The sequence below is a fragment of the Aethalodelphis obliquidens genome, unplaced genomic scaffold, assembly GCF_003676395.1.
Source record: "Aethalodelphis obliquidens isolate GAN/ISIS:26980383/991018 unplaced genomic scaffold, ASM367639v1 scaffold4, whole genome shotgun sequence".
In the NCBI taxonomy this organism is placed as follows: Eukaryota; Metazoa; Chordata; class Mammalia; order Artiodactyla; family Delphinidae; genus Aethalodelphis; species Aethalodelphis obliquidens.
In genome coordinates this window covers 70,372,983-70,396,563 of record NW_020837948.1, presented here as the reverse complement: position 1 = coordinate 70,396,563, position 23,581 = coordinate 70,372,983, and the positions used below count along the sequence as shown (strand labels likewise).

Sequence of the window (23,581 nt, the reverse complement as noted above, 5' to 3'; positions counted from 1 at the left end):
TTACATACTTACAGGGCTTATTTGCATTTGTGTTGAAGTGCCTTTTGCCAAAGAAGCTACTCTGAGGGAAAGAGGATGAGGCAGGCAGGCCTGAAAAAACCACAAGAACTCTGACATTGTACGTATAGACTGGTCCTAACAGCATGTAGTTCTGTCACTTAGATTTGTTCTAAGCTTCTCAGAAGACTTGTGTCTGAGATTGAAGGAAAAGAGTAACAGTGAGCAAGGTCTGAAAAAGTTTATTTTGCTCAAATGATTGAAAAATATCAAAGTGCAAAGTAGTGTGAGTTACACACTGAAAAACATAAAACAAAATAACTATACAGACTTTTAAAAAACATACAAAACTAAAGGAGAGAGGACTCCAGGGGAACACAGCGTCTGTGTGGGCCCCTGGGGGAGGCCAGCCTAAAGCAGCACAAGAACCCAGTGGTCCCCACGGGAGCGGACAGGGACCTTCACCCAGCAACCCGCAGTAGCGCCCTCTCAAGGCTCAAAGGTTTGTCTGAACACGTGTGAGTCACCCCTCAAGATTTATGAAGATAGAAGGGAGATGCCTTTAAGGAGGCCAGAGATCCCACAACAGCAAAGTGGAGCTGGAGGCAGAGAAATAGAATCTACTGTTGCTAAGAACATCCCTAGATACGACTTGGGGACCCAAATGGCAGTGAGGAAGAAAGCCTGTTTCCGGGGTTGATGAAAACGCTTCCTGAGGTTAGAGAAAAATACACAATCAAATGTGAGTTGTTAGAATAAAAATAATTTCTTTGAGTATGCAAGGATTTTGCTTAAGTGAGTGGGGATTGGAGGGAGGAGTTGACCCACAAATGCTAAGTTCTCAGCTACTATACCTCCAGGAATTTAGTCATCTTTACTGATTAGTTATAACGCCAAGCATTTCATAAGTTCTCAGAAAATGTGAAATTATGTTATTCACCTAGATCAATTTAAGAAGTGAACAGAAATAATATAAACCGTGAACCAAATATTACATATCTAGGGAGGGGGAAAAATCAGCTAAATGCTGTGGGAAGCTTACACACTATCAGAGAAAAACTCATTTGAAATATTTAATTATTCATTCAGTATTTAATGAGTACCCTTAAGGGTAACCATAGAATAGTTGCCCCAGTGGACTAGTGACTCAGTGGTTTTAAATTAACTAATCAGTCAAATCAGACAAATGATGGATTTGACCTGGTAAGATTTGCTGAATTAATCAGGTTTTTAACCAATTTTCCTTGACATATTTAAAGACCATCATTAAGAGGTACTTTCCTATAGGAATTTAGAACCTGTAGAAATCTGAATAGACAAAGGGATTTAACTGAAAACTGTTGGCTAAAGTGATGGCCCTTCTCAGCCTGTTTACCTAGGAGGCAGCAAGGCCTTGCTAAGAGTATGGATCTTGAAACCAAATAGACAGGTTAGAATTTCAACTCTCCAATGGCATTCTGTGCAGCATTAAGTAAGTTACCTAACCTCTCTGAGCTTTTTCCAGATCTGAAAAAGAGAGATAATAATACTCATGTGTGGAGGAGCTTCAAGATGGCAGAAGGGTAAGACATGGAGATCACATTCCTCCCCACAAATACATCAGAAATACATCTACATGTGGAACAACTCCTACAGAACACCTACTGAATGCTGGCAGAAGACCTCAGACCTCCCAAAAGGCAAGAAACTCCCCACGTACCTGGGTAAGACACAAGAAAAAGGAAAAAACAGAGACAAAAGAATAAGGACGTGACCTGCATCAGTGGGAGGGAGCTGTGGAGGAGGAACGGTTTCCACACACTAGAAGCCCCTTTGCGGCGGAGACTGCTGGTGGCGGAGGGGAGAAGCTTCGGAGTCGCGGAGAGGAGCACAGCAACAGGGGTGCGGAGGGCAAAGCGGGGAGATTCCCGCACAGAGGATCGGTGCCGACCAGCACTCACCAGCCCAAGAGGCTTGTCTGCTCACCCGCCGGGGCGGACGGGGCTGGGAGCTGAGGCTCGGGCTTCGGTCGGAGCGCCGGGAGAGGACTGGGGTTGGCGGCGTGAACACAGCCTGAAGGGGCTAGTCCGCCACAGCTAGCCGGAAGCCCGTGAAAAGTTCTGGAGCTGCCGAAGAGACAAGAGACTTTTTCTTGCCTCTGTTTCCTGGCGCGCGAGGAGAGGGGATTAAGAGCGCCGCTTAAAGGAGCTCCAGAGACGGGCGCGAGCCGCGGCTAAGAGCGCGGACTCCAGAGACGGGCATGAGACGCTAAGGCTGCTGCTGCCGCCACCAAGAAGCCTGTGTGCAAGCACAGGTCACTCTCCACACCTCACCTCCCGGGAGCCTGCACAGCCCGCCACTGCCAGGGTCCCGTGATCCAGGGACAACTTCCCCAGGAGAACACATGGCGCGCCTCAGGGTGCTGCAACGTCACGCCGGTCTCTGCCGCCGCAGGCTCGCCCCGCATCCGTGCCCCTCCCTCCCCCTGGCCTGAGTGAGCCAGAGCCCCTGAATCGGCTGCTCCTTTAACCGCGTCCTGTATGAGCGGGAACAGACGCTCTCGGGCAAGCTACACGCAGAGGCGGGTCCAAATCCAAGCTGAACCCCGGAAGCTCTGCGAACAAAGAAGAGAAAGGGAAATCTCTCCCAGCAGCCTCAGGGGCAGCGGATTAAATCTCCACAATCAACTTGATGTACCATGCATCTGTGGAATACCTGAATAGACAACGAGTCATCCCAAATTAAGGTGGTGCACTTTGGGAGCAACAATATATATATTTGTTTCCTTTTTCTCTTTTTGTAAGTGTGTATGTTTCTGTGTGTGATTTTGTCTGTATAGCTTTGCTTTTACCATTTGTCCTAGGGATCTGTCTTTTTTTTTTTTCTTATAGCTTTAGCGCTTGTTATCATTGGTGGATTTGATTTTTTGGTTTGGTTGCTCTCTTCTCTCTTTTTCTTTATTACTTTTTAATATTTTTTAAATTTTTTAATAATTATTTTCATTTTTTTAATTTAATAACTTTATGCTATTTTATTTTTTTCTTTCTTTCTTTTTTTCTCCCTTTTATTCTGAGTCATGTGGATGACAGGGTCTTGGAGCTCTGGCTGGGCATCAGACCTGTGCCTCTGAGGTGGGAGAGCTAAGTTCAGGACATTGGTCCACCAGAGATTTCCCAGCTCCACATAATATCAAATGGCAAAAATCTCCCAGAGATCTCCATCTCAATGCTAAGACCCAGCTCCACTCAAAGACCAGCAAGCTACAGTGCTGGACATCCTATGCCAAACAACTAGCAAGACAGGAACACAATCCCACCCATTAGCAGAGCGGCTGCCCAAAATCATAAGGTCACAGACACCCCAAAACACACCACCAGACGTGGACCTGCCCACCAGAAAGACAAATTCCAGCCTCATCCAACAGAACACAGGCACTAGTCCCCTCCACCAGAAAGCCTACACAACCCACTGAACCAACTTTAGCCACTGGGGGCAGACACCAAAAAACAAAGGGAACTACGAACCTGCAGCCTGCAAAAAGGAGGCCCCAAACACAGTAAGATAAGCAAAATGAGAAGACAGAGAAACACACAGCAGATGAAGGAGCAAAGTAAAAACCCACCAGACCAAACAAATGAAGAGGAAATAGGCAGCCTACCTGAAAAAGAATTCAGAGTAATAATAGTAAAGATGATCCAAAATCTTGGAAATAGAATGGAGAAAATACAAGAAACGTTTAACAAGGACCTAGAAGAACTAAAGAGCAAACAAACAATGATGAACAACACAATAAATGAAATTAAAAATTCTCTAGAAGGAATCAATACCAGAATAACCGAGGCAGAAGAACGGATAAGGGACCTGGAAGATAAAATAGTGGAAATAACTATTGCAGAGCAGAATAAAGAAAAAAGAATGAAAAGAATTGAGGGCAGTCTCAGAGACCTCTGGGACAACATTAAATGCACCAACATTCAAATTATAGGGGTCCCAGAAGAAGAAGAGAAAAAGAAAGGGACTGAGAAAATATTTGAAGAGATTATAGTTGAAAACTTCCCTAATATGGGAAAGGAAATACTTAATCAAGTCCAGGAAGTGCAGAGAGTCCCATACAGGATAAATCCAAGGAGAAACATGCCAAGACACATATTAATCGAACTGTCAAAAATTTAATACAAAGAAAATATATTAAAAGCAGCAAGGGAAGAATGACAAATAACATACAAGGGAATCCCCATAAGGTTAACAGCTGATTTTTCAGCAGAAACTCTGCAAGCCAGAAGGGAGTGGCAGGACATATTTAAAGTGATGAAAGGGGAAAACCTACAACCAAGATTACTCTACCCAGCAAGGATCTCATTCAGATTTGATGGAGAAATTAAAACCTTTACAGGCAAGCAAAAGCTAAGAGAATTCAGCACCACCAAACCAGCTTTACAACAAATGCTAAAGAAACTTCTGTAGGCAGGAAACACAAGAGAAGGAAAAGACCTACAATAACAAACCCAAAACAATTAAGAAAATAGTAATAGGAACATACATATCGATAATTACCTTAATAGTTAATGGATTAAATGCTCCAACCAAAAGACATAGACTGGCTGAATGGATATAAAAACAAGACCCTTATGTATGCTGTCTACAAGGGACCCACTTCACACCTAGGGACACATACAGACTGAAAGTGAGGGGATGGAAAAAGATATTACATGCAAATGGAAATCAAAAGAAAGAGAGTTTAATTAAGGAAACACTCCCATTTACCGCTGCAACATAAAGAATAAAATACCTAGGAATAAACCTACCTAAGGAGACAAAATACCTGTATTCAGAAAACTATAAGACACTGATGAAAGAAATTAAAAATGATACAAATAGATGGAGAGATATACCATGTTCTTGAATTGGAAGAATCAACATTGTGAAAAAAGACTATACTACCCAAAGCAATCTACAGATTTAATGCAATCCCTATCAAACTACCACTGGCATTTTTCACAGAACTAGAACAAAAAAGTTCACAATTTGTATGCAAACACAAAACACCCCGAATAGCCAAAGCAGTCTTGAGAAAGAAACACGGAGCTGGAGGAATCAGGCTCCCTGTATTTGGACTAGACTACAAAGCTACAGTAATCAAGACAGTATGTTACTGGCACAAAAACAGAAATATAAATCAATGGAACAGGAGAGAAAGCCCAGAGATAAACCCAAACACATATGGTCACCTTATTTTTGATAAAGGAGGCAAGAATATACAATGGAGAAAAGACAGCCTCTTCAATATGTGGTGCTGGGAAAACTGGACAGCTACATGGAAAAGAATGAAATTAGAACACTCCCTAACACCATACACAAAAATAAACTCAAAATGGATTAAAGACCTAAATGTAAGGCCAGACACTATGAAACTCTTAGAGGAAAACATAGGCAGAACACTCTATGACATAAATCACAGCAAGATCCTTTTTGACCCACTTCCTAAAGAAATGGAAATAAAACCAAAAATAAACTAATCGGACCTAATGAAACTTAAAAGCTTTTGCACAGCAAAGGAAAACACAAATAAGATGAAAAGACAACCCTCAGAATGGGAGAAAATATTTGCAAATGAAGCAAATGACCAAGGGTTAATCTCCAAATTTTACAAGCAGCTCATGAAGCTCAGTATCAAAAACAACAACCAACCCAATCCAAAAATGGGCAGAAGACCTAAATAGACATTTCTCCAAAGAAGATATACAGATTGCCAACAAGCACATGAAAGAATGCTCAACATCATTAATTATTAGAGAAATGCCAATCAAAACTACAATGAGATATCATGTCACACCAGTCAGAATGGCCATCATCAGAAAATCTACAAACAGGGGCTTCCCTGGTGGCACAGTGGTTGAGAGTCTGCCTGCCCATGCAGGGGACACGGGTTTGTGCCCCGGTCTGGGAAGATCCCACATGCCGCGGAGCGGCTAGGCCCATGAGCCATGGCTGCTGAGCCTGCGCGTCTGGAGCCTGTGCTCCGCAACGGGAGAGGCCACAGCAGTGAGAGGCCCGCGTACCGCAAAAAAAAAAAAAACATCTGCAAACAATAAATGCTGGAGAGGGTGTGGAGAAAAGGGAACCCTCTTGCACTGTTGGTGGGAATGTAAATTGATACAGCCACTATGGAGAACAGTATGGAGGTTCCTTAAAATACTAAAAATAGAACTACGATAGGACCCAGCAAGCCCACTACTGGGCATATACCCTGAGAAAACCATAATTCAAAAAGAGTCATGTACCACAATGTTCATTGCAGTACTATTTACAATAGCCAGGACATGGAAGCAACCTGTCCATTGACAGATGAATGGATAAAGAAGATGTGGCACATATATACAATGGAATATTACTCAGCCATAAAGAGAAACGAAATTGAGCTATTTGTAGTGATGTGGATGGACCTAGAGTCTGTCATACAGAGTGAAGTAAGTCAGAAAGAGAAAGACAAATACCATATGCTAACACATATATACGGAATCTAAAAAATATATATATATATATATGGTCATGAAGAACCTAGGAACAGGTTGGGAATAAAGACGCAGACCTACTAGAGAATGGACTTGATGACAATGGGGAGGGGGAAAGGTAAGCTGGGACAAAGTGAGGGAGTGGCATGGACATATATACACTACCAAATGTAAAAACGATAGCTAGTGGGAAGCCGCCACATAGCACAGGGAGATCAGCTCGGTTGTTTGTGACCACCTAGAGGGGTGGGATAGGGAGGGTGGGAGGGAGGGAGACACAAGAGGGAAGAGATATGGAGATATATGTACATGTATAGCTGAAGCACTTTGTTATAAATCAGAAACTAACATACCATTGTAAAGCAATTATACTCCAATAAAGATGTTAAAAAAAAAAAAAATCTGCCTGCCAACGCAGGGGACACAGGTTCGAGCCCTGGTCTGGGAAGATCCCACATGCTGTGGAGCAGCTAAGCCCTTGTGCCACAACTACTGAGACTGCACTCTAGAGCCCGCGAGCCACAACTACTGAGCCTGCATGCTGCAACTACTGAGCCTGCGCTCTAGAGCGTACAAGCCACAGCTGCTGAGCCTATGAGCCACAGGGGCTGAGCCCGCATGCCACAACTACTAGAGCCCATGCTCCACAACAAGAGAAGCCACAACAATGAGAAGACCGCGCACTGCAACTAGAGAAAGCCCACACACAGCAATGAAGACCCAAGGCAGCCAAAAATAAAACAAATAATTTTTTAAAAACATTAAAATATAAATAAATAAAAATTTAAAAATAAATGTGATGAGAAACTATGGGAGGATTCTGAGCAGGGGAAGGATATGATCCGACTTAAACTTTAAGTGGCCCAAATAATCCAGATAATTATAATCTGGATTCGAGTAATCCAGATCATTCTGGATGTTGTATGAACAGTGGACCATGGGAGGGTATCAGGAAGATGAGTCAGAAGGCCTTTGCCATGAGGCCTCTCATGGTTGATTTCTTCTGATGAGAGGTTAATCTCCAAATAAAGTGTTATTTATATGTGGTCAAAAAAGAAATACTCGGGCTACCCTGATGGCGCAGTGGTTGAGAGTCCGCCTGCCGATGTAGGGGACACGGGTTCGTGCCCCGGTCCGGGAAGATCCCACATGCCGCGGAGCGGCTGGGCCTGTGAGCCATGGTCGCTGAGCCTGCGCGTCCGGAGCCTGTGCTCCGCAACGGGAGAGGCCACAACAGTGAGAGGCCCGCGTACCGCAAAAAGAAAAAAAAAGCCTCTCTCTCTCTCTTTCTCTCTTTCTCTCTTCCTCTTTCTCTTCCTCTGCTATGTGAGGATACAACAAGAAAGCAACCATCTGCAAGCCAAGAAGAGAGCTCTCACCAGAGCCCAACCCTGCTGGCACCTTCACCCCAGACTTCCATCCTCTAGAACTTACACAGGCCTCTCACTGCCGTGGCCTCTCCCGCTGCGGAGCACAGCTCTGGACACGCAGGCCCAGAGGCCATGGCTCACGGGCTCAGCTGCTCCACAGCACGTGGGACCCTCCCAGACCGGGGCATGAAACCACGTCCCCTGCATCGGCAGGTGGACTATCAACCACTGCATCACCAGGGTAGCCCTGAATGTGGATCTTGATGTTTGAATATGTTTTAACCTTGCACAATGTCTATACTAACAATGTATGGGTTGTTTGATAAATAAATACTTAAAAATACAAAAGAAAAAAAAAAAGAAAAAAAAAGAAAAAAAAATACTCATGTGTGTTTGAGTTTAAATGAACTAACGTGTATACAGTAGTGTCGAGGAGTACAGTTGTCACATAGACAATGCTTGACTATCACCATCATTATCATCATCATCGTCCATCATTACTACATTTTTCTCCTCTTAATATCAAATGACAAGCAACCACACGTTTTTCCCCTAAAAGTTCCAAACTCTTTTAAATAAAAGAATCTTGGGCAAATATACTTTCAATTAAGCAGTAATAAATAATGTATCCGTTCGGGTCCCATGAGTAACAGATAGCACACTCATATTAGGATCATTTAAGGAGGGTTTAGTAAAGGGACTATCTTAAAAGATGTGCGTAGAATAGAGGAATCCACGAAGGATGGTGAAGTAGCTGGAGCTAGCAATAATGGAGTTATTACCACCGCAGCCTAAAGGGACAAGGAGAGGGGTGGGTCAAGAGTCCCTAGGAGGAGACAGTCATAGAGTGGGCTGCCTTGAGAAGGGAGGTTATTATCTGGGATGCAGCTAGCCTCAGGTGACCCTGAAGGGAAAGAGATGAGGGAATGAACTTCATTTCACTCTCCTCCATCCCTCTGATGTCCTGCTGGGACTCCCCATCAGGTAAATGCAACAAAGCCAGAGGGCAAAGAAAGCTGCTGCCTGCACCTCAGTGTAGGGTACACCCCCCAGGGCAAAAAGCCTGCTAGGGTCGGGCAGGGAGAAGGGTGGAGCTGGAGGGGAAATGAAAATCTGATCTGCAGTCTATGAAGAAGACGGTACTTTTCTGCTATCTCATCTCATCGGAAGAAAAACATCTATCATTTATCTTTAATCCTCCCAACAACTCTTGAGATAGATACTGTTATTATCCCCATTGCACAAAAGAGCTCCAAGAAGTAAATTGCCCAGTAAATAGTAGCAGAACCAGGATTCAAACCTGATTTGTCTGACTTCAAAGTCCATGTTTTTGCCTACCCTGACATCTTGCTTTGCTGCCAAAATCATGGACCAATGCATTTTTTTATTGGAATGTAGTCGAAATACAATGTTGTGTTAGTTTCAGTTGTACAGCACAGTGACTCAGATAGATAGATAGGTAGATAGATAGATAGATAGATAGAGATATATGTATTCTTTTTCAGATTTTTTTCCATTATAGGTTATTACAAGATACTGAATATAGTTCCTTGTGCTGTAATTAGGTCCTTGTTATTTATCTATTTTACATATAGTAATCTGTATTTGTTAATCCCAAAGTTATAATTTATCCTTCCCCCCTGCTTTCCCCTTTGGTAATCCTAAATTTGTTTTCTATGTCTGTGGGTCTATTCTTGTTTTGTAAATATATGATATCGCTTATATGTGGCATCTAAAAAAAAAAAAAAAGATACAAATGAACCAATGCATTTTAATTATCAACAAGTGGTAACCTTTGCAAGCATCAAAGCTGAACCTAAACAAAAGAATGTTTGATAAAAAAGGTCTCCTCTCAGGAAGGCAGTTATCTTCGTTCCTACAAATTCCTGCCTCAGCAAAGATCATGCAGTGAGACAGCAGAAATGCTTTCTCCCTCCAGGTGCACTAAAAAGCCAACCAGGTGGGGGAAGACTCGCACAGGCAATTTCATTACTAGAGGAGTTTCCACATAAAAGTTAATTAGGGAGAAGGAAGAGTCGGCTCCTGTAGAGAAAACACTTTAGAAATAAAATGAAGAGAGCATCTAAGTCAGGTAGAGGGTGCTGGCACATTCAGAGACAGAATCTGAGCTGGAGCATGGGGATAAATTTTGCTACTTCGATGCAAGGAAAGGGAGTTAAAACAGGATCTTTCCTAGACACTGAGGATTTATAGAGTGGAAACGCCTCGCCGTACACCTCACCGGTCAGCCTCCTGAACTGGGCATCAGAAGAAATTGGTTCCACTTGCATCACTGAGTCGTATACACAAGCTGGATGGCGTTAGGAAAATCCCTTATCTTTTTTCTTCTACCACTTACTTGCTTCTCTGTAAAGATAACAATATTTCTACAACCCAACTCATGGGGTTATTATGGGGGTGAATTAGATAATGTCTGAGAAAGTTTTCTGGAAAATATAAAGTTCCCTGCAAATGTCAGTTAATTCTATTCATTTAAACATCAAATGTGTCAATGCACTCTAAATATGAGTGGAAAAGGGTTCTAACTATCTGCAAATACTAGAGAGGCTAGTAAATGTATTTTATATATTTCAGAGGAATTTTTTTTTTATTCTTTACCTCCTTTGGAACTAATTTTTTCTTCTGCTTGATAATGTATGTTGTGATTGCTGAATTATAAAGCCACTCAAATGCATTAATTTAAAATATATATTTATTGAGCATCTCATATGTGCCTGGTAGTGTACTAATCTCTCAGATATCCACCAAACTTTCTAGATTCAGGGAGAAAGGATTATTAGGATGCAGTTGCCTATGAATGATCAAGGGATAATATATTTTTCTCCGATTTAATGTCTTCTTCACCTCATCGAGATAGATTTGTCTAGGGCTGCATAAAATAGACATGAAAGTAAAAACAGGATAGGCATTCTCTTTCCTTGACTAGATTCTAATCTAGAAAGAAAAATGCTAGATATGGCACATATGAAAAAAGAAAAAAGGTCTGATCAGGGCTCCCCTGGTGGCGCAGTGGTTGAGAGTCCGCCTGCCGATGCAGGGGACACGGGTTCGTGCCCCGGTCCGGGAAGATCCCACATGCCGCGGAGCGGCTGGGCCCGTAAGCCATGGCCGCTGAGCCTGCGCGTCCAGAGTCTGTGCTCCGCAAAAAAGTCTGATCACTATAAAAGACAGTCACAATGAACTGCAATAAAAACAAGCTCAATTTACCAAGAACCATCCACCAAAATACATTCAGGCAAGAAATTAGGAGGCAGCAATGCAAGAACTAAATACTACAAACATTAAAAGAAAAGAAGCATATGAGGGGATAAAAATCAGACTTTTCATGAAAGTTTGAGTTTTTGCCATAGCTCCTAAGTGCCCACTAATTTGCCCTCCCCACACATAAGGTGGGTAACTTAGACATTTGCCCCAGTGTCCCTCTGCTAAATCTGTGATAGAGACAAAGGAAGAACGTAGAGTTCTACTTTCTAAAGTTGTGAATTAAGAGAAAGGGCACCTTCTTAGTCCAGATCTAAACATTACCATAGTAGTTTCCTGCTATTTATATCTCCTTTTTTCTAGGGTACCCTGTGGAGGCTGTCTGTTATCTGAGCGCCTGCTAGAAGCTGTAGAATCTAGAAAGAGTTCACAGTATGATGGGGAAATTGAGGTATAAGAATGTACATAATCTGCCTAAGATCACAGAGCTACCTCCCGGGACAAGGCAGGAATTAGACTGAGGCTTCTGCACTGTGTCCAGTGCTCTGTCCAGCTGATGAATCTGCCCTGTGCAGTGGTTCTCTTTAAACTTGCTCCACAGGCCAACCCACCTACCCCTTTCAGTATGCCCAACAAAGCTCAACGACTTGGTTCTTGCTAGAGTCAGTGCAATCTACTTACAACACAAGGATGGCGCTGTATTACCAGGTCACAGCTCCTGCTCTGGAGGGCGGGCCCCTTCAGTGACCTCTGCATGGACCCAGAGGTGTTTCAATCAGAGGACCCAGGTAATGTGTGATTTACATCTTTAGTCTGACCTTGTGTCACACTCTATTCCCCAACACAAACCATCCACCCTCGTCTGAATGGTCTAATCCCTCCCACACCTTAGCCATGTGCATTTCCATCTCCTATCCCTATGTACACATTCTTAGTGTTCTTCTATTCTCCACCTTTCCGAATTTTTCTATTCTTCGAGGTCCAGCAAAAGTTCTACCTTTTAATGACAATTTGCCCTGTGGCTCCAAGTCACACAGTTTTCTCCTGTCTCTGAATTCTGACAATAAAGGCTATGTTGCACCACAAAATCATATACTATCTTCCATTTTTTTCACTAATTGTTTTATAGGTTTAATTTTTGCTTCCTCAACTGGGGGTTGAAAAAAGTACATTTTAATGCCTTTTCCACGCTGCAGGTTATATGATTGTAAAATACGAATTCTAAAGGTTGAGAGTAATTCGTTATCATTCCTTTTGCCCTTTCTATAGTGTTTAACATAGTGTTGAACACTCAGCAACCACTTAACAAAATATATTTTAAAAATAGAAGTATAGGGCTTCCCTGGTGGCGCAGTGGTTGAGAGTCCACCTGCCGATGCATGGGACACGGGTTCGTGCCCCGGGCCGGGAAGATCCCACATGCAGCTGAGTGGCTGGGCCCGTGAGCCATGGCCGCTGAGCCTGCACGTCCGGAGCCTGTGCTCTGCAACTGGAGAGGCCACAACAGTGAGAGGCCCACGTACCGCAAAAAAAAATAGAACTATAAATCCATAAGAAAAACATGAGCATTTAAATTAATAAGCAGTATAAAACTGGAAATAAAAGTATATCAAAATGTGGAAAATATTCAACCTCAGTATTTACGAAAGAGATGAAAATTAAAATCTCAAGGTTTTTGCTTGTGTTGCTTACAAATTAGCAGAATTAAGTTTTTTAAAATAAAATGCTTGGTAGTGGTGTTTATATGATGAAATATGCAATTCATATATTACTTATCAGATTCAAACTAACATAATTCTTTGGAAAGGAGTTTGATAATAAAGTACCATAAACTATAATGGTGTTGTATATTTTGACACAGTAATTCAGGAAGTAACATGAAATATGCAAAGGCATTAGTAGCATTGCTAATCATAATTATAAAACTTTGGAAACAATTTAGATGTCCAGTAGTAACGGAATAGCCAAATAAAATACGAGAAACCTCATGGCATACCATGCAGCTAAAAATAGGTTTTTATAAGATATTTTAATTACAAGAGAAAATTCTGCTATAATGTTAAATGAAAAGAGCAAGATTAAAGTTGTATATAAAGTGTGATCCTCTCTCATACCCTGATTCTCTTGTGCTTCAAATTTATGCATTTGAAAGCCTGCCAGATGTCTCCACTTGGAAGATCCACAAACATCTCAAATACAACATGTCCGTGTATGAACTCAATATTTTTTCTTTCTTCACTCCCAAATACATTCCTTCTTGTATCTTGTCCCTCTCAGTTACTGGTACCACCATCCGCCCAGCTACCCCAGCCAAAATCCTGAGCCTCTCCCACTCCCTGGTCACCTGTGCTCAATCAGTGGTCACATCCTGCCAGAGTACCTGGCAAAGATTGCTCAGCTCTATCCTCTCTTTGCAGGTTTCCCACCACTACGATCTTTCAGAGTTCTACCTACACCATTTCAGCTACGTTGTAATACGCCTCCTTGTCATCAACACTGCCTGCTGTCCCTCCATACAGCATATTTCACTCATTTGTTGTACTGAACCACCTGTAGTCCCCACACACACTCTGTGCTGTTTCCTGCCCCTGTGTTCTTGTTCTTTTCCTCTTCCACTTCCCTATATCCTCTTCCTTCCTTCTTTACTTGACTATTTCTGCTTCAAGACTCAGCTGAAATGTCACCTCCTCCTGGAAGAGTTTCCTGATTCTCCCACTATCCCCAGCCCGGTCCCCACTGTCAACCTTGACCAAGGTCCCTCTCCTCTACCCACCCACAATGCCTTCTGAATGCCCCCAAATGCATATATGCCAAGTTATACTGCAATGATCTGTGTCTCACTGTCACTGCCATTCTAGACTCTAAGACCCTTGAGGGTAGATAACATGTTTGTATACACGATCACCACATAACATACCCTCAAAATATATTTTACTGAATTCTGCCAAACTGAACTGCTTCCCCTGGCTAGAATTATGAGAAGGAAAGCGCATTTCGTCTCTACAGTAAAAAAAAAACCAAATATTTCCCTTTGTAGTTTATACCCATCCCAAACCATCATTCTATTGCCTTCTCCTCCCCGCAAATAATAACAGCAGTCCCTCTTCTTCATTCACCAGACATTTACTAGACACTTGTGGTACCCAGTCAACTGTGCTAGGGTCCAGGGATGCAAAGATAAATATGATAAAATCTCTCTCTGCAAGGAGCTCGCAGACTAGAGGGAGAGAGAGACGAACAGCACAACACAGCAAGTGCTCTGACAGAGGCTCAGAATAGCTGGTGTGGGACCCAGAGGAGGCAGAAAGTGATTCATACGCCTCATGGCTTCAAAGTCTGTTCCGAGTTATTCTGCTCTTGCGAATGCTTTGCTTTAAGTTATTCAAATACCACTTCATATACTGATGTTCTTCCCCAGGTAGAGTGAAAGGAACATGGAAGTTCGGCCAGGCAGTTCCTTTCATCTCTTTTGCACATCTGGTCAGACCTCTGTCTCTGCAGAGGAGGCGGCTATGGAACTCCACACCCAGAAAACGTTCTGCACATGCCCCTCGAATGTATAATATACAGGTGATCACACTCACGTAAGAGAACACAAGCCACTTTTGATTTCAGCACAAAATTATTATAAAATAACTGATGTTTTGGAAAATGAAAGCACATCATTTGGCTCCTAGGTAGCTCAATGCTTCAATTCCAAGGGTATGGCAATGCCAAAACACCCACTCTTTCAACACTTCCCCTGACCAGTATTTCAAAATAGCCCAGCTGAGTTGTTTAGCAGCAAATAAATTACCTCTTTCTAGGATTCCATGATTTGCGGCCTTTCCCCCACCTGAAATAATTGCAGCTCCCTAAAATACCATTTTTCCCCATAAATACAAGGCCAGGGACTTTCCAATTCATCTCTCACAAGTGTAAGGTCTGTTACTTGAGAATAACTTACTCTGGTTTTAGCTTCCTGCTGAAGTAGGAAAGTTACAACAGAAGCTTCTTTTCAACAACTTTTCTAACCATATCCCTCCCACTTCCTCATTATGGTGCCCTTGCAGGCCTGGGCGGTGGGAGGTGACTAGAGCAGTTTTGTCATGTGAATCATAGGACAGCATGGTGCGTAGTCTGCTGGCCTGAGGCCAAGATGGAAAGAGCCTCTGGGATGTGTCATTGCCAGCTAAATTATAACAGATCCATTGAGAGCCTCAGGACAAAAACCCCTGAGTCATCATGTGGGGAAACAAAATGAGAGCAAGACAATTTTCACAAAATCTCTGGTTTAAGCAGCTCACTACCTACAAACGAAGGTGGAGTTCACTGAAGCACTGAGGTTTCTGCTTTTTCAATACTTTCCTGCCCCATATCAGATTAAAGTAAAAGTCTACCCTCTGAGTACTTTTAAATTTGAGAAGCATTCGAATGGCACTGTCATTGAAGGCCGTAGGATATATGCACAGACTGTGGTCTACAAATGATGCATTACAAATCATAATCAGTACTTTTCATCATGAGATGAAACATGGTGGAACATGTTCTCAGTTCTGGAACATGCACCATTCTATCTCTCTAGTTAAAACAAGAAAAACATTATGTAGGTGATAGATGGATGGATGGATGGATGGACGGATGGACGGACGGATGAGAGAGGCAGACAGAAAGGGAGCTGGGGAGAAGAAGAGGGAGAGGGAGAAGAACAGACACCCACGTCATATATCCTGAATTCTATTATGTAAAGCTTTCCAAATCTGAGCTGTAGAACTCTCATCTCTAAAGTTACAGTGAGCCAGACCCTTTCAGAAGTTTCTTTTTAAACCAACACATCCCTTTGTTCTTTAGTTGCTTCCATTTATCTGTTAGCTATGAATCCTACCTTTTATTTTCCTGCAAAATCTACACTGTGAAAAACTCCCTTAAGACAAATTACAGGGACTTCCCTGGTGGTGCAGTGGTTAAGAATTCGCCTGCCAATGCAGGGGACATGGGTTCGATCCGTGGTCCAGGAAGGTACCACATGCCACGGAGCAACTAAGCCCGTGCGCCACAACTACTAAGCCCGAGTGCCACAACTACTGAAGCCCGTGCACCTAGAGCCCATACTCCGCAACAGGAGAAGCCCGCGCACGGCAACAAAGAGTAGCTCCCGCTCACCGCAACTAGAGAAAGCCCACACGCGGCAATGAACACCCAACGCAGCCAAAAATAAAACATAATTAATTAATTAATTTAGAAAAGGGGGAAAAATCTTAAAAAAAAAAAAAGAGACAAATTATAACTGAATTATCTTAAGACCTAGTAGTGCTATTGGTTTAGATTACATGGGATACAATTAGAATTTGAAGAAAACAAAATAAAAAGGTTAAAAGAGACTAGGGCAGTTGGCAGATCATCACGCAGATCTCACCGAAGGCAGGCGTATGAAAGCTTTTCTAATGAGGCTTCAATAGAACAAGTTTTATCCTAGCACCCTGTAACTCAGTACCCTCAAGCTATCACTTCTCCCTGATTAACAATTGCTACCCAAGGAATCATTGCCTGAAAATTGTATAAACAGCAACAAAACAAGGCACAAAATGAAAAAGTTCAATGTTAACTAAAATAAACATAAACAAGGAAATTAAAATAACCAAGAAACCAATGACTAGGAGTAAAAACCCAAACCAACGGGTTCTCTGCCCCTTACAAAGTGACGACCTATTATCATCCCTCAAGGGAACAAGCCCACTGTGCTGGAGTCACTAACACGCAGACAGCGAAAACTGTACATTGCCTCTTAATTTTAGTTGAAGCCAAGGAACAAATTTTTAATCAACAGGAAAAAGTAGTGTTTTTTAATGCTGAAATTAAAACAACTGCAGAAAAGAAGCTAGAAAATTAATTTGGATTTTTTATTTTTGTTCAAAAGTTTCTCTATTCTACCATTTTGTTGTGGGCATTAAAGGTTATAAACAACAAAGTCAAGATCTATTATGGCAGAGATTATAAATGCTCTTCTACCAAGAGAGAGTCATTTTCAACCTTTTCTGCCTCTTTCATATTCAGGGTATATGTAGGAGATAGAGTCAAAAGTATTTTGATATAAGATATTGTAATATCCTAAAATTCCTTCTTTTGGAATGAAGTGAGCTAAAGATCTTTTCATAAGAATGAAAACTGGAAAAAAAAGTGGCACTCTACTGAAGGGGTTGACTTGATTCTATCTCCTACAAATACCATGAATATGAGAGAGAGTGGCATGCACATATATACACTACCAAATGTAAAACGGATAGCTAGTGGGAAGCAGCCGCATAGCACAGGGAGATCAGCTCAGTGCTTTGTGACCACCTAGGGGGTGGGCTAGGGAGGGTGGGAGGGAGGGAGATGCAAGAGGGAGGGGATATGGGGATATATGTATATGTATAACTGATTCACTTTGTTATAAAGCAGAAACTAACACACCATTGTCAAGCAATTATACTCCAATAATGATGTTAAAAAAAAACACACAGTAGAATGTATAATACAAAAAAAAAAAGATATTACCTGAAGGAGAAGAATTTACATTAGAAAACAGAAAGGCAACCTAGTGAATGGGAAAAGATATTTGCAACTTATATGTCTGATAAGGGGTTAATATCCAAAATACATAAGAAGCTCATACAATTTTTTTTTAACCTGGTTAAAAAAAAATAGGGAGAGGACCTGAATAGGCATTTTTCTGAAGAAGACATACAGATGGCCAAAAGGCACATGAAAAGATATTCAACATCACTAATCATCAGGAGAATGCAAATCGAAACCACAATGAGATATCACCTCACACCTGTCAGAATGGCTGTTATCAAAAAGACAAGAAATAACAAGTGTTGGTGAGGATGTGGAGAAAAGGGAACCCTCTTGCACTGTTGGTGGGAAGGTAAACTGGTATAGTCACTTGGAAAACAGTATGGAGGTTCCTCAAAAAATTAAAAATAGAACTATCATATGATCCAGCAATTGCATTCCTGGGTATATATCCAAAGAAAACAAAAACATTAACTTAAAGAGACACATGCACTCCAATCTTCATAGCAGCATTATTTACAATAACCAAGATATGGAAGCAACCTAAGTGTCCATCAACAGATAAATGAATAAAGAAGATGTGCCGTGTACACACACACACACACACACACACACACACACACACACACACACAGAAACTGGAGTATTAGTCATAAAAAAGAATAAAATTTTGCCATTCACAACATTGATGGACCTGAAGGTTATGCTTAGTGAAATAAATCAAAGACAAATATTGTATGTTTTCATTCATATGTAGAATCTATAGAATAAAACAATGAATATAACAAAACAGACTCACAAATACAGAGAACAAACTAGTGGTCACCAGTTGGGGGGGGCAAGATAGGGGAAGGAGATTAAGAGGTACAAACTGCTATTAATAAAATTAATAAGATACAAGGTTGTAATATACAACACAGGGAATATAGCCAATATTTTATAATAACTTTATATGGAGTATAATCTATAAAAAATTGAATTACTGCATTGTACACCTAAAACATATAATATTGTAGATCAACTAGATACTTCAATTTTTAAATCTAAATAAATAAATAAAAGAAATCTTATTCAGAGATGAAAAGGAAAAGAGCAAAATGAATTAGTGCAACAGTATGACTTGGAATTAGTCATACCTGGAGTCAAATTCTGTTTTGGCCATTTCCTAATATTGTGGCCTCGAGGACTCTGTTTAACCATTTTGAATATCAAGTTCATGGTCCATATAAATGTAACCATTGAAACCCATGCTGCAGGGGTACAGTGTAGACTAAATGATGGGCTGATGGGTCAGCACATACTAAACATTTTACCCGGATCACAGGAGGTGTTCCTTCAATGTTACCTTCATTTTACTTTCTTTGCCCTTTACCTCAAGGAAGCAAGCACCGGGTTTTTTAGGAGATTCAGATTTTACTCATGCTGCAAAACTGTTTCATTAAAAATGGACTCTTCCCAGGATTATTATTCTGCAGTCACGCTGGCAGAGAGTGAGAGGAGCCTCTTCTAATTCTCAGACACTCAAGTGCAGCACAAGATTTAATCTTGACTGTCTGTGTCCAGGCCTAAGCTCTTCCATGGACTCCTGTAAGGTCAAATGAACATTTCAAACCTTACAGCCAGAGCTTTGAATTTTTTTGATGCTTGCTTCTTTAAGTACTCTTTGATGACTTTCAAAAGGAACCCTATCACTTTTCCAGCAAGAATTGTGCCATCCACTCTCAACTGGTAGCACTAAGCAGCTACCAAGTTCCTCACAAATTTGAAAGGCTCTAAGTATACAGAAAGGACAAGCAGAGAACCCTGATACACAGAAGAAAACGCATCTTGGTTCACATGATCTCCATGATTAGCCGGTAGCTGTTTGGAGCCTGGTTGCTCTAATTGGAGCCTGTGCCGAATCATCGCGATTCATATGGTACCCATCTGGCACCTGAAATTAGATTGTGTTCCCTCTGCATTCGTAATGGTGAGGAAGGGTGGGGATACATAACAGAAAAACCCCTTAAAGATTATTTTGCTAATAGATGAATTTCTTAGTGAAAAAGGAGAACAGCAGTTTCTTTTCTAAGGATGTGGCTCTCTTTCATCACCTAATGGTCTATTATCGATAGCTCAATTTTTTTAAAAGGCAATGCTATTTGGGCAACTGGAGTTTTATCTTTAAAAATCTCTCTAATTCACTGGAGGAGTAATATAAGCTAAAGTGTATAAGCTGCAAAATAAAACCAAATTTAATGTCTGAAATCTAAGGAACCAAGGAAAAGAAACTTGGAGCTAAAAGGATCTTTAAGTTTCTAGATCATAATATCATACCATGGTATATCATACCATATTATACTGTACCATAACAGAGATATTGTTCCTGACCATCCTATTCTTAAATATTACTAAGGATTGAGAGCCCTTAGCCCACTACATTAGATAGATTTTTTTTTTTTTTTTTTTTGGCAGCACCATGCAGCTTGCAGGATCTTAGTTCCCCAACTAGGGACTGAACCTGGGCCCACAGCAGTGAAAGCGCAGAGTCCTTACCACTGGTCCACCAGGGAAGTCCCTAGGTAGAATTTTTAATAAACATTTTTTTGTTGGGGGGGAACCAGTTTGTCACTTATATTTGGCATAAATCACTCTATTACAATATTTCAGATCCTTAAAAACTTAATAATTATTATTATTAATTATAAAAATAAATATAATTTATTCTTGGCTATTCAGCTTTTAAAGACCAAACTATCCTGGCTCTGCTACTTATCGTGTGACTTTGGGCAAGTTATCTGACCTCTCTGTACCTAAGTTTCTCTGTCTGTACACTAGAACTATGATATCTTGCTTCAAACCATTGTTGGAAGGAATATAGAATTCATAGAGGCAAAGTGCCGGAAATAGTGACAACACAAAGCACTCATTAAGATATCATCATCCTCATATCTCTTTCTTACTCTTAAGAAACTATGATTTGTTTACAGTGAATGTACAGTAAATGTGTGATGGGGACCATTATTTTGAAAATAATAATCCAACACTTTTGTATTCACTCTAAATCATGCTGCTCTGTAGGTACCCCATTCATTGAATCAGTTATTTTAACCTGGCCCCTGGCGAGGAAGCACAGAGATGATTAAAACCCCAGATACGTGGTAGGAAAAACCAAATCCGCTCTACACCCCTCACTGGATTTCCTCATACCAACATAGGGCAGAAATATTGTTTTAGGAAGAATGGGAGTCTAGGATAGCACCCAGAGGGCTTCTTCATAGGCTGGTGACACTGAAGTTATCTTAAAGTCTCCGTGTGCCCCTAGAGGGGAAAAGGGAGATGGATGATAGTGATGGCTGGAGAACTTGACAGAGTGATGGTTTGGAGAGGGGGTAAAGTGACATTAAAACTAAAAGCTGTAGGGTAGATTTCCCAAACAGGGGATCAAATGAAAACTACAGCCAAACCTGAGGAGAACTACAGCCCCAGCAAGAGTTGGCTGCCAGCCTAGTCAGTGAAGAGAGCTGAGTCCCACAAAAGCAATTCCTGTTCTTTATTTATGCGAAGAGGACAGAATAAAAAAGTATTAAGCCAGCTTTAGGTACTTCAAAAGTGGAGGCAGGAGGGACTACAACCAAATCACTGCAGAGATCAAATCATTGTATTTTAGTGATACAAAAACACTAAAATGGAAAATGGCATACGACCCAAAGTTGCCTTTCTCCCAATGCTATGAGAACAATAATAATTGTATTATTTCAATCACAAACATTTACCAGGCATCTACTGTGTGCCAGGCAATGTTCTAATCACTTAAAATGTATTAACTCATTAAATTCCCATAAAATTCTGTAAAATGGCCTCTATTTTAATATCTAATTTGTAGATGAAGAAATAGAGGCAGAAAAATGTTATATAACCAGGCAAGATTACATGACTAGTAAATTTTGAACCCAGGATATGTACGTTTCCTCCTGTACCCAGAGGCCATTTTGTTTTTTTAGGGAAGGGGCCAGACTCATTGCAAAGGAGAAAAACAATCTTTATCTAGAGCAAAACTTTGAATTATCTTACCCCCTTATCAGTGCAACAGTAGTCCTAGAGCTAAACGATTGATTATAGGAAATAAGAAAAGCCACATTGTTTCTATATTAGAATTGCAGTGAGTAAATTTTGACCCTTTTATAGAGTTAGTCAATGCAAGTATACCAAAGTTTCCAATATAGGATAGGAATTTCAGTCTATTTCATTCTCCTTGCTCCCAAATTGAATTTGAAGCAGCCAAAGAAATACAACAATAGGAAAAACAGGGAAGAGTGCCATAGATTTAGGGAATTTCTGTAAAATAGCCCACAGGATCCAGACTGCCTGTGAGTCCATACACTCTGGAATGTGAGAAGAGTTTAATAGTAAGAAATCTACTTTAAAAAATTCATCAAAGCACTAGATCAAGGAAGAAGAGAAACATGTAATCCTCCCTAAAAAAGTCTTTAAAAAGCATGTAAAAATACCTAAACATTGAATCCCAATTTTTAAGCTTTGATTAAACAGTACTATAAGGCATACCTTCCTCAAATAGCCAATGTCTTGCTTGCTGAAAGACCAGAGACACTCCCACTGAAGTCAGGAGCATGAGGACACCCACTGTTACCACACTTAGTTAACAATATCTTTAAAGTGCTAATTAGTAAGTCTAATAGAAGCGAGTCATAAATATTGGCAAAGAGGAGGCATATCTATAGTTATGTGAAAATCACGAACTCTTTATTTTAAAGACCCCCCAAAATATAAAGTTAAAAAAAAATTTTTTTTAATGTTTAGTAAGGTGCGTTGGTTACAAATCAATGTTTTCCTATATACCAATATTTGGAAATGTAATAGCAACCAAACAACAACAACAACAATCTATAAAACTAGGCACAAAGAAGATTTGGGGGGTTTTGTTTGCATGTTCATTTACAAAGGTACAAGGAATACATAGGGGAAAAAAATATAAAACTTTCTTGAAGGACATAAAAGGAGACACACCAAAAAATAACATGTTTCTGAAGAAGAAAGAATGTGCGATTCTAATCATGTGCAGTTTCAACATGAATTATTTATTTATTTATATTTAAATATTTGTTATAGAAACTTTCAAAAATACACAAAGGCAGAGAAAATAGGATCATGAACCCCAAGTACTCATCATGCAGCTAACAGTAGCAAGATTTTTGTAATCTTGCTTTATCTACCCTAACATGCACTTCCCCCACTATACCTTCCTGCCTGCATAATTTAAGACATCATATAAATAAACATGTAAGTATAGGTAGAAAATTTCTAAAAAACAACAATAACAAAGGAAGAATTTCTATAATAATTAAAATAATTTATCCTGGTACCAGAGTAGAAGAAAATCCAGTGGAACTGAAAAAAAAAAAAAAAAAAGATACAACTATATATATGAATTTGATATTTGATAAAGGTAACATTTCTCTTTAACAGTGTTTAAAGCATAGGTTACTCTATCATTGGGTTGAGACAACTTGATAATCATTTGGGTACAAAATACCTTCATATTAGGCCAGAAAATATTCCAGATGAATTTAACATTTAAATGTGAAAAATAAAGCCATGGAAGTAGTAAAATAGAACATTTGTAAATATTTTATTTCTTTAAGGGTACAGAAGGTCTTTCTAAGCATTGTATGTGCCAGACACTTTGCTAAGTGCATAAACTAGGAATAGAATGACTTAACTAATTTTGAAAATAAAAAAATTTATAAATATTTTTAAATATAAAACATAAACTAGGAAAAATCATGGCATATTTTACAGATAAAATTACAACATGAAGAACTCTTAAAAGTCCATATGAAAAATAATCATGTCCCAGTAGAAAGAGAGGCAAATGAAAAGGCAAATTCACAAAAAGATAAATTAAAATTTTAAATTAACATGTGGGAAAAATTAACTTCACTAACAAGCAAAAAGGAGGTAAAT

At 40.4% G+C, this 23,581-nt stretch overlaps 1 protein-coding gene across 1 annotated transcript in view; it reads right to left on the bottom strand.

Annotated features, from left to right (window-relative positions):
* The window catches only part of PDE4D (phosphodiesterase 4D), a 1,268,462-nt gene that overhangs the window by 1,120,337 nt on the left and 124,544 nt on the right, over positions 1-23,581 (bottom strand). The window lies entirely within an intron of this gene.